At 50.4% G+C, this 10,122-nt stretch overlaps 1 pseudogene; it reads right to left on the reverse strand.

The window, feature by feature from the left end:
- Positions 1–2,909: 2,909 nt before the first annotated feature.
- On the reverse strand, positions 2,910–4,971 carry LOC119966823 (annotated as a pseudogene).
- Between the last annotated feature and the right edge of the window lie 5,151 nt (positions 4,972–10,122).

A 10,122-nucleotide genomic window follows, 5' to 3' on the forward strand; every position in this document is an offset into this window, starting at 1 on the left:
ACCTTATACTGTAACATGAGTGGTAGAACCTGCCTGCTGGTTCCACCCAGCAGGCGGAGCATAAGAGTCTGTGTTTCACCCACAGCAGGCATTCTGTACCAGAGCTGCTGGGGTAACTACTTGTTCATTAAAACTTTCAATTGGACTACAATTTTGCTTCAGTAGTGATTGATCGTGCATCAGGGAGCTGAGGAGGTGAGTAGCAATGTTTACGCACAGGCAAAGAGCTCGGATGTGCTGGGCTTGCCACCCCAGTGTGGGTAATGGGGGACCCTCCGCAGGGGTGGCAGCCGTGGGAGGGTCGGAGGGGGAGAGGCGCTGGGGAAAACCGAAGGGGGGGTAATTGCTCGTGGCACATTTCATGCCAACCCCTGGATCCCAACCTCATTCCGGGGGCAACCCTTGTCCCTGCCCACCTGCCCCACTGATCACCCATAACCCTACTGACTGCTGAGGACAAGGCAAGCGCTAATAGGGACTTGAGCATTTGAGCAAGTGAGCCAAGTGGATTCCCGTGGGTGGGTGGGCCATGTAGCATTTAGGAGTCATTACCTAGCATCCCAATCACACCTTGATGCATGGACACTGTGCTTGAACATTGCGGGAGGTAACACCACACTTGCAATATCCGAACAGCAGGGGATGGGACATAGCTCGAGGGACATGTTCATGGCCGGAGGGTGGGTGAGCGCCACGGGAGGTGGGGGTGGCGGGGGAAGGGGGTTGCCTGGGGAGATGGGTAAGGGTCCGGGGTCAGCCCATATTGCGGATGAAAGTGACAGAGGCATCATAATGGTTGTACAAAAAGTTGTTCAATGTCTTGTACAAACCCCATTCCCGATAGTGTCGTCCGTCTCCCCGCAACCCCCCACACCCCACCCCACCCACTACTTACCTCCCCCACCCCATGCCCCCTACTCCGATGCCGCAGTGATCCTCAATGTGCTTGGCCCTCCTAGATCTACCGCTGCGTCTAGGTGTGTCCTCAGGATGCACATCAGAGGTGGGAGCAGCCGGCTGCTTACCTCATACCGTGGCCCTTGATGCTCCTGATGGGCGTCCTCTCGGGGCTCTGGGGACTAGGAACCCCGGCTCACTTGTTGGCAGCATGTTCCCAGCCGTGGCACCCTGTCCCGTGTGCTGCCTGCGAGAAGTGGCCCCATCAAAGGGGTGAAACTCAGGGGAGCTGTATTCACCGTTGCCACTCCATGGGACAGGTACGGGTTGGCACCCAGCATCCCCTCCTCCCGACCGGTGCCAAGGCGCTCTGGGGTTCACCTTGGGATTGAGTGGCAGCTGGTTGAAATCCCGGCTGCCCCTGCATTGTCTGGCTCAGCTAGCCATGGTGGTTCTCCACAGTCTGCACCATTGTGTCGTCACCCTCAGTGATGCTTTTCGGTGACTGCGCCATGCTCTGCAGCGCCTCAGCCATGCCCACCTGTGACAGGGACATGCTCTGCAGCGCCTCAGCCATGCCCACCTGTGACAGGGACATGCTCTGCAGCGCCTCAGCCATGCCCACCTGCGACAGGGACATGCTCTGCAGCGCCTCAGCCATGCCCACCTGCGACAGGGACATGCTCTGCAGGGCCTCGGCCATGCCCCATCTGAGAGCGGGACATGTCCCGCAGATCCTCATCAAGGTCAGCCTGGTACTGGGTCACATTCCCCAGCAAGTCGGACATTCTGCCGAGGCCATCAGCCATGGCTGTCACTGAGTGCGCGATGCCTTGGACACCTACACTCATGGTGCCAACGTTGTGCCACAGGCTCTCCACTGCGATCGCTACCCTAGCAGTGTTGGCATCGGTGCCACGCATTGCCGGCACCATCTCCTGCACCTGTAGCCTCTGGGACTCTTCCCGAATCTACTGGAGTAACACTGACATCTCCCTCTGAACATCCTGGTGGCTCCCTAGCGTCTCCATCAGCTTTGAGAAACTTTGTTCCAAAGGCTCAGCATCAGGCTGGGATCCAGCTGTTTCCTGACTGCTGCCTCACCTTGGGGCTCCTGCCTCCATCTGGTGCACATCAGCAGCAGTGAGGCCCCACGAGCCTGATCACTAATAATTCCCACCAAGGTGTGTGTATCTGCACTGGTGGAGGGTGGAGATGACAGCTGTGCCGTGACTGCTGGCCTTCACTGCATCCAGGAGCGGCCCCAGGCCAGCCCTCGAATCTTGGGGCTGGTTTCCTTGGCACCATTATTACATGTTTGCTGAGCAAGTGCTGCTCGACCTTGTTAGCTGCGTGGCGGAGGGGGGGGGGGGGGGGGGGGGTGCTGGCGTGCGCAGTCCCAGCACATTGGCTGGCGAGGTGTTATTTGCAGCGAGAAGCCCCTGGGGCCTCGTTAAGTCAACCAATTAATGTTGAATAACGTTGCAGGCTTCACTGAGCCGAGCGGCGGGCAACACGTGGCAATTCACGCTCACTACAACACTTGGAAATGTTTCCGGTGAATCGCGCCCTGCATATCAAACCTGAATTTTGGGTGGGTGAGTGTGAAAGAGTTAATTTTCTATACGTTGCTATCCCACAATAAACTTTAATGGATCAGCAGGTGCTAAAGAAGTGAAGTGGAAAGTGGCAGGAAGTCAGAAAACTAGTGCATCCTGTGCCAATTTTCAAGTTGCGAAAATTAATATTTTAAAGAACATCAGATCCAATATTTTGTGTTTGAAGTGGTACAAAATAATGGAACGCATGCCAAGGAGAATGTTTGACACCCAAATTCAACTGACTACCTGTCAGGATGCTACCTACAATATCTGCAAGCCCAAACATGGCTATCTCGGCTCTTTTTGCTATATTTTCTTTGTTTCAAAGATCTGTTTTAATAACACCTATACAGGTTGGAATGGACGGGCTAGTATGGTTTGTCAAATAAAGCATTGCCATTCACACAAAGTTTAAAGTGGTCATTGCCATTGATTGTGATAGGCTTCTTCTATTAATGGCTCTCAAATTTTCCACTTTGTCATCTTTAATGCCACAGAAAGTTCAGTCTCAGCCTGTGAAATGACTTCCTCCATCTGTCCACAGTTGATTTTGTCTTCTAGTTTTTGAACATCATGTAGTGATCTGTATATCTGAATGTATGTAAAGGGTTAACATCCATAATCAAGTGCTAGATAACCACTAGATGGCTAGATGACTAGAAGGTCTCTGTGCCTCAGCGGCGACGTTATTGCCTTGTCAGGCAAGTGTCTAAGCTGTAAATATTGTCCCACTACATCCCCCTTTTTGTTAACATTTTCTCTTGGATATAAAAGAAAATTTTACATTCAAAATGTAGTGGTTGCAAAGTACAGCAAACACTAGAACTATGTTACAGTTCATTGATTGATTTTTTGGTTTTCTTTTTCTTCTTGTGGATCTTCTTGATTTTACAGGTGAGATAGAAAGTATAATGTCCTTGTTGATTGGTGGATTGGGAATGTTGTTGTTGGTTGCTTGTTTAACGCACTGGGCTAAAGAGCTGGCTTTTAAAGCAGACCAAGGCAGGCCAGCAGCACGGTTCAATTCCCGTACCAGCCTCCCCGAACAGGCGCCGGAATGTGGCGACTAGGAGCTTTTCACAGTAACTTCATTTGAAGCCTACTAGTGACAATAAGCAATTTTCATTTCATTTCATTTCAATATGTCTTGAAACAGTGTGATTTAAGTCAAGATCAGGAAAAATTTGTTTTTGATCTTTAACTTGAAGAATATCACGAAGGTTTCTTCTAATGATAGCATCATCTGAGGTTTTCATGATCTTGGAGAGATTTGTCGAATAATATGAGCAAGTGCTAGATAACCACTAGATGGCTGCACCAGATATATGTATATAAGCTGTAAGTTCCCACTTCTTTGTATCAGTTAGAGAAATGGCTCAGTGTGCAGGTGTAGTTAGTCATTATATATATTTAATCTTAATAATCTAATCTACAGTTATAATTATTGAAGAGTGAACAAACTCATGGGCTGGGATTCTCTGACCCCGCGGTGGGTCGGAGAATCCCCGGGGGGTTGCGGGAATCGCGCCCCGCCGACCCGATGCCAGCTTTCCGATTCTCTGGCGCTAATTCTCGGGCGCCCGCGGGATTGCCGCCGCGCCGGTCGGGGGCCGTTGAAAGCACCCCCCCCCCGGCGGTTCTCTGGTCCCCGACGAGTCGAGTGGTTGCCGAGTTTGGCCGAATCCCGCCGGCAGGGGTTACTCAGGTCCAACACGGGATGGCCGGCGTGATTCTGCGCATGCGCATGGGTTCCCATAGCATTTGTGTGCGGGGGCCGTCCTGGATGAGGGGCGGGGGGTCCGACCCCGGGGGGGGGGGGGGGGGGACCTCCATGGTGGCCTAGCCCGCGATCGGGGCCTACCGATCGGCGGGCGGGCTGGTTCCATGGGGGCCTGTGTCCCTCTGCGCCGGGCCCCTGTAGGGCTCCGCCATATTGCCCAGGGGCTGGCGCGGAGACAGGAACCCAGGCGTATGTGCGGAATCACGCCGGCCGTTCCGCGCATTCGCAAACCTGCGCCGGCCGTTCTGCGCCAGCTGGAGCTGCGGGGACCACTCTGCCGTCGACCTAGCCCCCTAGGGTGGGGAGCATTCCTGATTATCGGGGAGCATTGACGCCGGAGTGGTTGGCGCCGCTCTTCATGAACTTGGCCGCGGGATTGGAGAATTCTGGCCATAGTTAATTTATAATCGTTACTCAATAAACAGTATTTGCTTTATTTGAAGACTTTGAGTGTTACTGAACATCAAGCATACAACCATTCTGGCAGTAAGCAAATGAGTAACAAGATATTACAAAACGTAATATAACACATCACACTCTAATTTTAATGAAGGTCTGCTCGGTGTACTTCCTATCGGCCACATCCAGAGGGATGGATTGCAGGAGAGTAATAATTCTGGGTTACAAAATTCTCAATGTCTCATAAGGATTCTGGGCCACAGCATGATCCACCATTCCCGTACCAGCCTCCCCGGACAGGCGCCGGAATGTGGCGACTAGGGGCTTTTCACAGTAACTTCATTGAAGTCTACTCGTGACAATAAGCGTTTTTCATTTCATTTCATTTCATAGTTCAGCATTGTATTTGCTCTATTGATTGCTGCTTCATGTTAGTCGGATATGTTGAGTAAATTTTCAAGATCCCTTTAAATTTCACCTTCATTAATGCAATATTTTTATTCCTATATGCAGTATTTCCCACTCATCTGCATCTGTGTATAAAATTCCACGTACCATTTATCTGCCCACTTACATATTTCTCTAGCTCATTTGGTAGGTTTTGAGCTGCTGCCTCATTTTCAACTGTTTGGTATTGTTTGTGAATTTGACTAGTTTGCATTGAACTTTTGAATTCAAGTTATTAATGTAAATTAAAAACAGTAGGGGTCCCAACATTGAGCCCTGCGGCACTCCACTCACAGATCCCCACTGACATCATTTCCAGACTTTACTTTGAATCTCCATTGCTTTAAGCTTAACCAGTAACCTTTTGTGCAGTATTTTGTTGAAAGCTTTTGGAAGTCAAGGTGCAGCAAATAGGTTTAACATGTTGGTCAGGCAAGATCTTCCTCTGAATCCATGATGACTGTTTTTACCAAATTATTGGCATAAAACATTTGATTTCTCTATTTGATTTCTGTACTGTTTGTTTCAAGCACTCTTCTAACGCACTGAAGCGATTAAGATTCTGAAGGAACACATTCCCTGTATTGCTTTGTAATAGTTATGGAAATCCTGATTAAACAAACGGAGAGATGGCATTTATGTATTGTCCCACGTACCAAGGTGCTGTCCAGCCAATGAAATGCTTTTGTTATGTCGGGAAGCACAGCAGCCAGCGCCCCCACAGCAATGTGATAATGGCCAGATAATCTTTTTAATGATGTTGACTGAGGGATAAATATTGACCAAAATACCAGATCAACTCCCCTGATCTTTTTAAAAATAGAACCATAGAATCATATAACTCCCACAGTTATATGCAGAAGGAGGCCATTCAGCCCATCAAGCCTGCACCAGCCCTCTGAAAGAGCACCCAACCCAGGCCCACTTCCCTGCCCTATCCTGCACATCTTTGGACACCAAGGCGTAACTTAGCATGGCTAATCCACCTAACCTGCACATCTAGGTTAGGTGGATTGGCCATGCTAAATTGCCCATAGTGTCCTACAAAAGGTAAGGTTAAGGGGGGGTTGTTGGGTTACGGGTATAGGGTGGATACGTGGGTTTGAGTAGGGTGATCATGGCTCGGCACAACATTGAGGGCCGAAGGGCCTGTTCTGTGCTGTACTGTTCTATGTTCTATGTTCTATCTTTGCACTGTTGGTGGAAACTGGAGCACCCGGAAGAAACCCATGTAAACACGGGGAGAATGCGCAAGTTCCACACAGTCACCCAAGGGTGAATTTTCTTTTCTTTTTTATAAGTTTAGAGTACCCAAGTGGATGACCAGGGTGAGAGGACTGGGTGGAGAGTTGTGGATCGGGGGGTGGGGAGGGTTATGTTGTTGAGCGAAGTGAGGATATGGAGGGAGGTGGGGTGGGGGGTGGGGGGGAGACCAGGTGGATGGGCGGCATTAAAATTGCTGAAAAAAGCGAATGCGCACCAACAGTCAGGTCTCGGAGAACACATTATTCAGCCACACCAGCTGACAGAGAAAAATAACAAACATTTAAGGGGCCTCACACTACACAGTCCAACCTCCAAGGCTGCTATTGCTGCCTCAGAGCTTGCAACCCCAAAATCATGTACCACGACCCCACCTTGGGTTGTTAGCCCGAGAGTAAGGGATACACAGTTCTTTGCCCTGATCACACAGATCCAGATGCTGTGCTTGAGGGCACTGCATCAAAATGGGTCTGTATTTGCAGAAAGTTCGAGTGTACCATGCAGTAGAAAGTCGGTGGGAAAGTGCTGGCGTAAAGAATGGTTAGTGCCGTGAGTTGATCACTCAGAGCAAAATACATCTTTTCCCATGTTATTGTGCATGTTGAAAGATTTGATAGATTTGTAGAGATGGAGTTACATCTCCTTACTGTTCAAGTCAATGAATATGACTGCCCACTCCTTAAATCTCAATTTCTCAATTCTTATAATTCAAGATATATGCCTATAAATCAGTCTACCTCTTACTTCAGGCTAAATAATAGCAAAGGCCTATTGGTAAGAGGACCACATAATAACAATAATTTTATTAGTGTCCATGGTACTAGGTGGTGACAGTGGCGCTCACCTCCTTCCTCATTCTCACAGGTCATGGTGCCTGGCTCTCGCTTTAAAAAAAATAGTAATTCGCGCCTGCGTGACATCATGCCTGGTGGGTGTGAAGATTCATTGAGGTCCAAAGATTCGCCTTTAACCTCGTTAAGAATATTTTGATGCATTCAAATTGATGCAAATCAAGTTTGCACTCTTCCTGGACATGAACCTGACCACGTCATCATGGAGGACCCAGGAACGTCATGATCGGAAATCTCGCCGGGGCAAATCCAGTTTTTGGCCTCTCACGATACTTTGCAGCCATGACGGGATTTGCGCTCATGGCTAAAGGGTCTGTTAAATCCCATCCTCTGACAAATTTTGGGATGATTCCACCCCTGATTTCTGACTTCTGTTGGTTGGCAGGCTTTGGAGATGTAGCAGGTTAGTTACTCAGTGCAGTGTTCTCAGCCTCTGTCCTGTTTTTGTAACCACAGATTTGATATATGGCTAGTCCAGCTATGTTTCTGGTCAATGGCAACTCCAGTATGTTGATGGTGGGGGGTTCAGCAGTGGTAATGCCACTGAAAGTCAAGGGGAGACAGTTAGATTCTCTGGCATTTATATGGTGTGAATGTCATTGCCACTTATCTGTCCATGCTTGAATGTTCCAGATTTGCTGCATAGGGACATTGACTGCTTCAGGATCTGAGGAGTTTCCAGTGCTACTGGATCAATGTGCAATCATCAGTGAACTTGCCCACCTTACGTTGGTGAGAAAATCATTGTTGAATCAGCTGATGATGATTGTGTCTAGGACTGAGAAAGTCCAGCTGTGATATCATGGAGCTAGATAATTGGCCACCAACAATTATGACTATCTTCCTTTGTGCTAGGTATGATTACAACCAGTCGAGAGTTTTTTTCCCTAATTCCCATTGACTCTCCCCAAGTGAGAACACCCACTTTTGGGGGTGCGCCTGGGGGTCCCTCTTCTTCAGGCTCCCCGAAGCCCTCTTACAGTACCCCCTTCCTTCTTGGAGCCCTTCCCATCACCCCCCAAAACCTCCCGGAGACCCCTACTTACCTGCCCTGCACTCCCTCACCCTTCAGACCCAGCGTCCACCTTCGGTTCATGGGCATGGCCCTCTCACCCCCTGATGCCTTTCCCAGCATTCACCGGCCGTGCTGCACTCACTTGAGTGCAAGGCTGCTGGTGAATCACGCCCGTTGTTTATGATTCAGCATAGGCTGAACAGGCAGCAATTGGCTGGACTGGATTTGTCCTGCTTTTTATGGTCAGGGCCTTCGAGGGCAATTTTCCATAGTTTGTAAAAAAAATCATTTAAGGGACATGGGCATCGCAGGCTGTGCCAGCATTTATTGTCCATTTATTGCCCTTGAGGGGGCAGTTAAGAGTCAACCACATTGCTGTGGGTCTGGGGTCACATGTAGGCCAGACCAGGTAAGGATGGCAGATTTCCTTCCCCAAAGGACATTGGAGAACCAGACGGGCTTTTATGACAATCGACAATGGTTTCATGGTCATCATTAGACTTTTAATTGCAGATCTTTTGTTAAGTTTAAATTTTATCACCTGCTTTGGTGGGATTTGAACCTGGGTACCCAGATCATTATCCTGAGTCTCTGGATTACTAGTTCAGCCACCATGCCACCGCCTCCCCGAGAGGGTTGCAGTTGTACTGAAACAACTTGGCGAGGGCACAGAAAGTCCTGGTACACAAATCGTCAGTATAACTGGGATGTTGCTGTAGCCAGGTCCTTCAGCCATTTTTTGATATCATGTGAAGTGAATTAAATTGGCTGGTGACTTGCATCTTTGATGCTGGAGACCTCAGGAGGAGGCCAGAATGGATCATCCAATTGTCAGTTCTGGTTGATTGCAAATGCTCCGGTCTCGGCTTTTGCACTGATGTGCTGAGTTGTCCAATCATTGATAACGGGGTGCTTGCAGAGCACCCACCCACCCCGGTTAGTTGTTTAATTGTGTACTCCTATCTTGTTTAATTGTGCACTCCCATTTATGACCAGATATGACGGGACTTCAGAACATTGATGACGAACATTGGACGCAATTCTCCGCACTCACGCCGGTTCGGAGAATAGCGGGCCGCGCATATTTTCACGACGACGCCGGTCCGACGCCCTCCCGCTATTCTCCGAACCCCGCACAAACTACACGTCGGCATTCCCGGCAAAGTCCTCGAAAGACCCCCCGACACGACCAGAATCCCAACTTATTGGCCCCCCGCTATTCTCCAGCCCGGATGGGCCAAAGTCCCGACGTCATCACGCAATGTTTTCACGCCGGCCAACACACCTGCTTTTCAAGTTTGTCAACCAGTCGTGCTGGCTCACGAGAGCTTCGAGGAGGTGAGCGCACCGCTCAGCGCACCGCTCAGCGCACTGCTGGAGTCTGGCCACAACGGGGAAGGTATCCCCGAGAACGGGAGGGGGATCCAGAGCGGGGGGGAGTGTGGGAGACGGAGGGGGGAGTGGGGGAGACTGAGGGGGGGAGTGGGGGAGATGGAGGGGGGAGTGGGGGAGACTGAGGGGGGGGAGTGGGGGAGACGGAGGGGGGAGTGGGGGAGATGGAGGGGGGAGTGGGGGAGATGGAGGGGGGAGTGGGGGAGCCGGAGGGGGGAGTGGGGGAATGGGGGAGACTGAGGGGGGAGTGGGGGAGACTGAGGGGGGGGAGTGGGAGTGGGGTGGGTAGGGAGAGAGTGAGCGAGTGACCCGTCCAACCCCGGTTACAAAATGTCTGCCATCATGCCATGGCGTGCCGTTCATGAGGACAAGGCCGCTGGTTGCCCTGTGGCTTACGGCCACAGGCCACTGACGCACCGGTGAGGAGGACATAGTTAACTGCCCCGTGGATGCAGAAAGTGACCAGGCCACCGGGAC

The sequence above is a fragment of the Scyliorhinus canicula genome, chromosome 6 (assembly GCF_902713615.1).
Source record: "Scyliorhinus canicula chromosome 6, sScyCan1.1, whole genome shotgun sequence".
NCBI classification, from domain to species: Eukaryota; Metazoa; Chordata; class Chondrichthyes; order Carcharhiniformes; family Scyliorhinidae; genus Scyliorhinus; species Scyliorhinus canicula.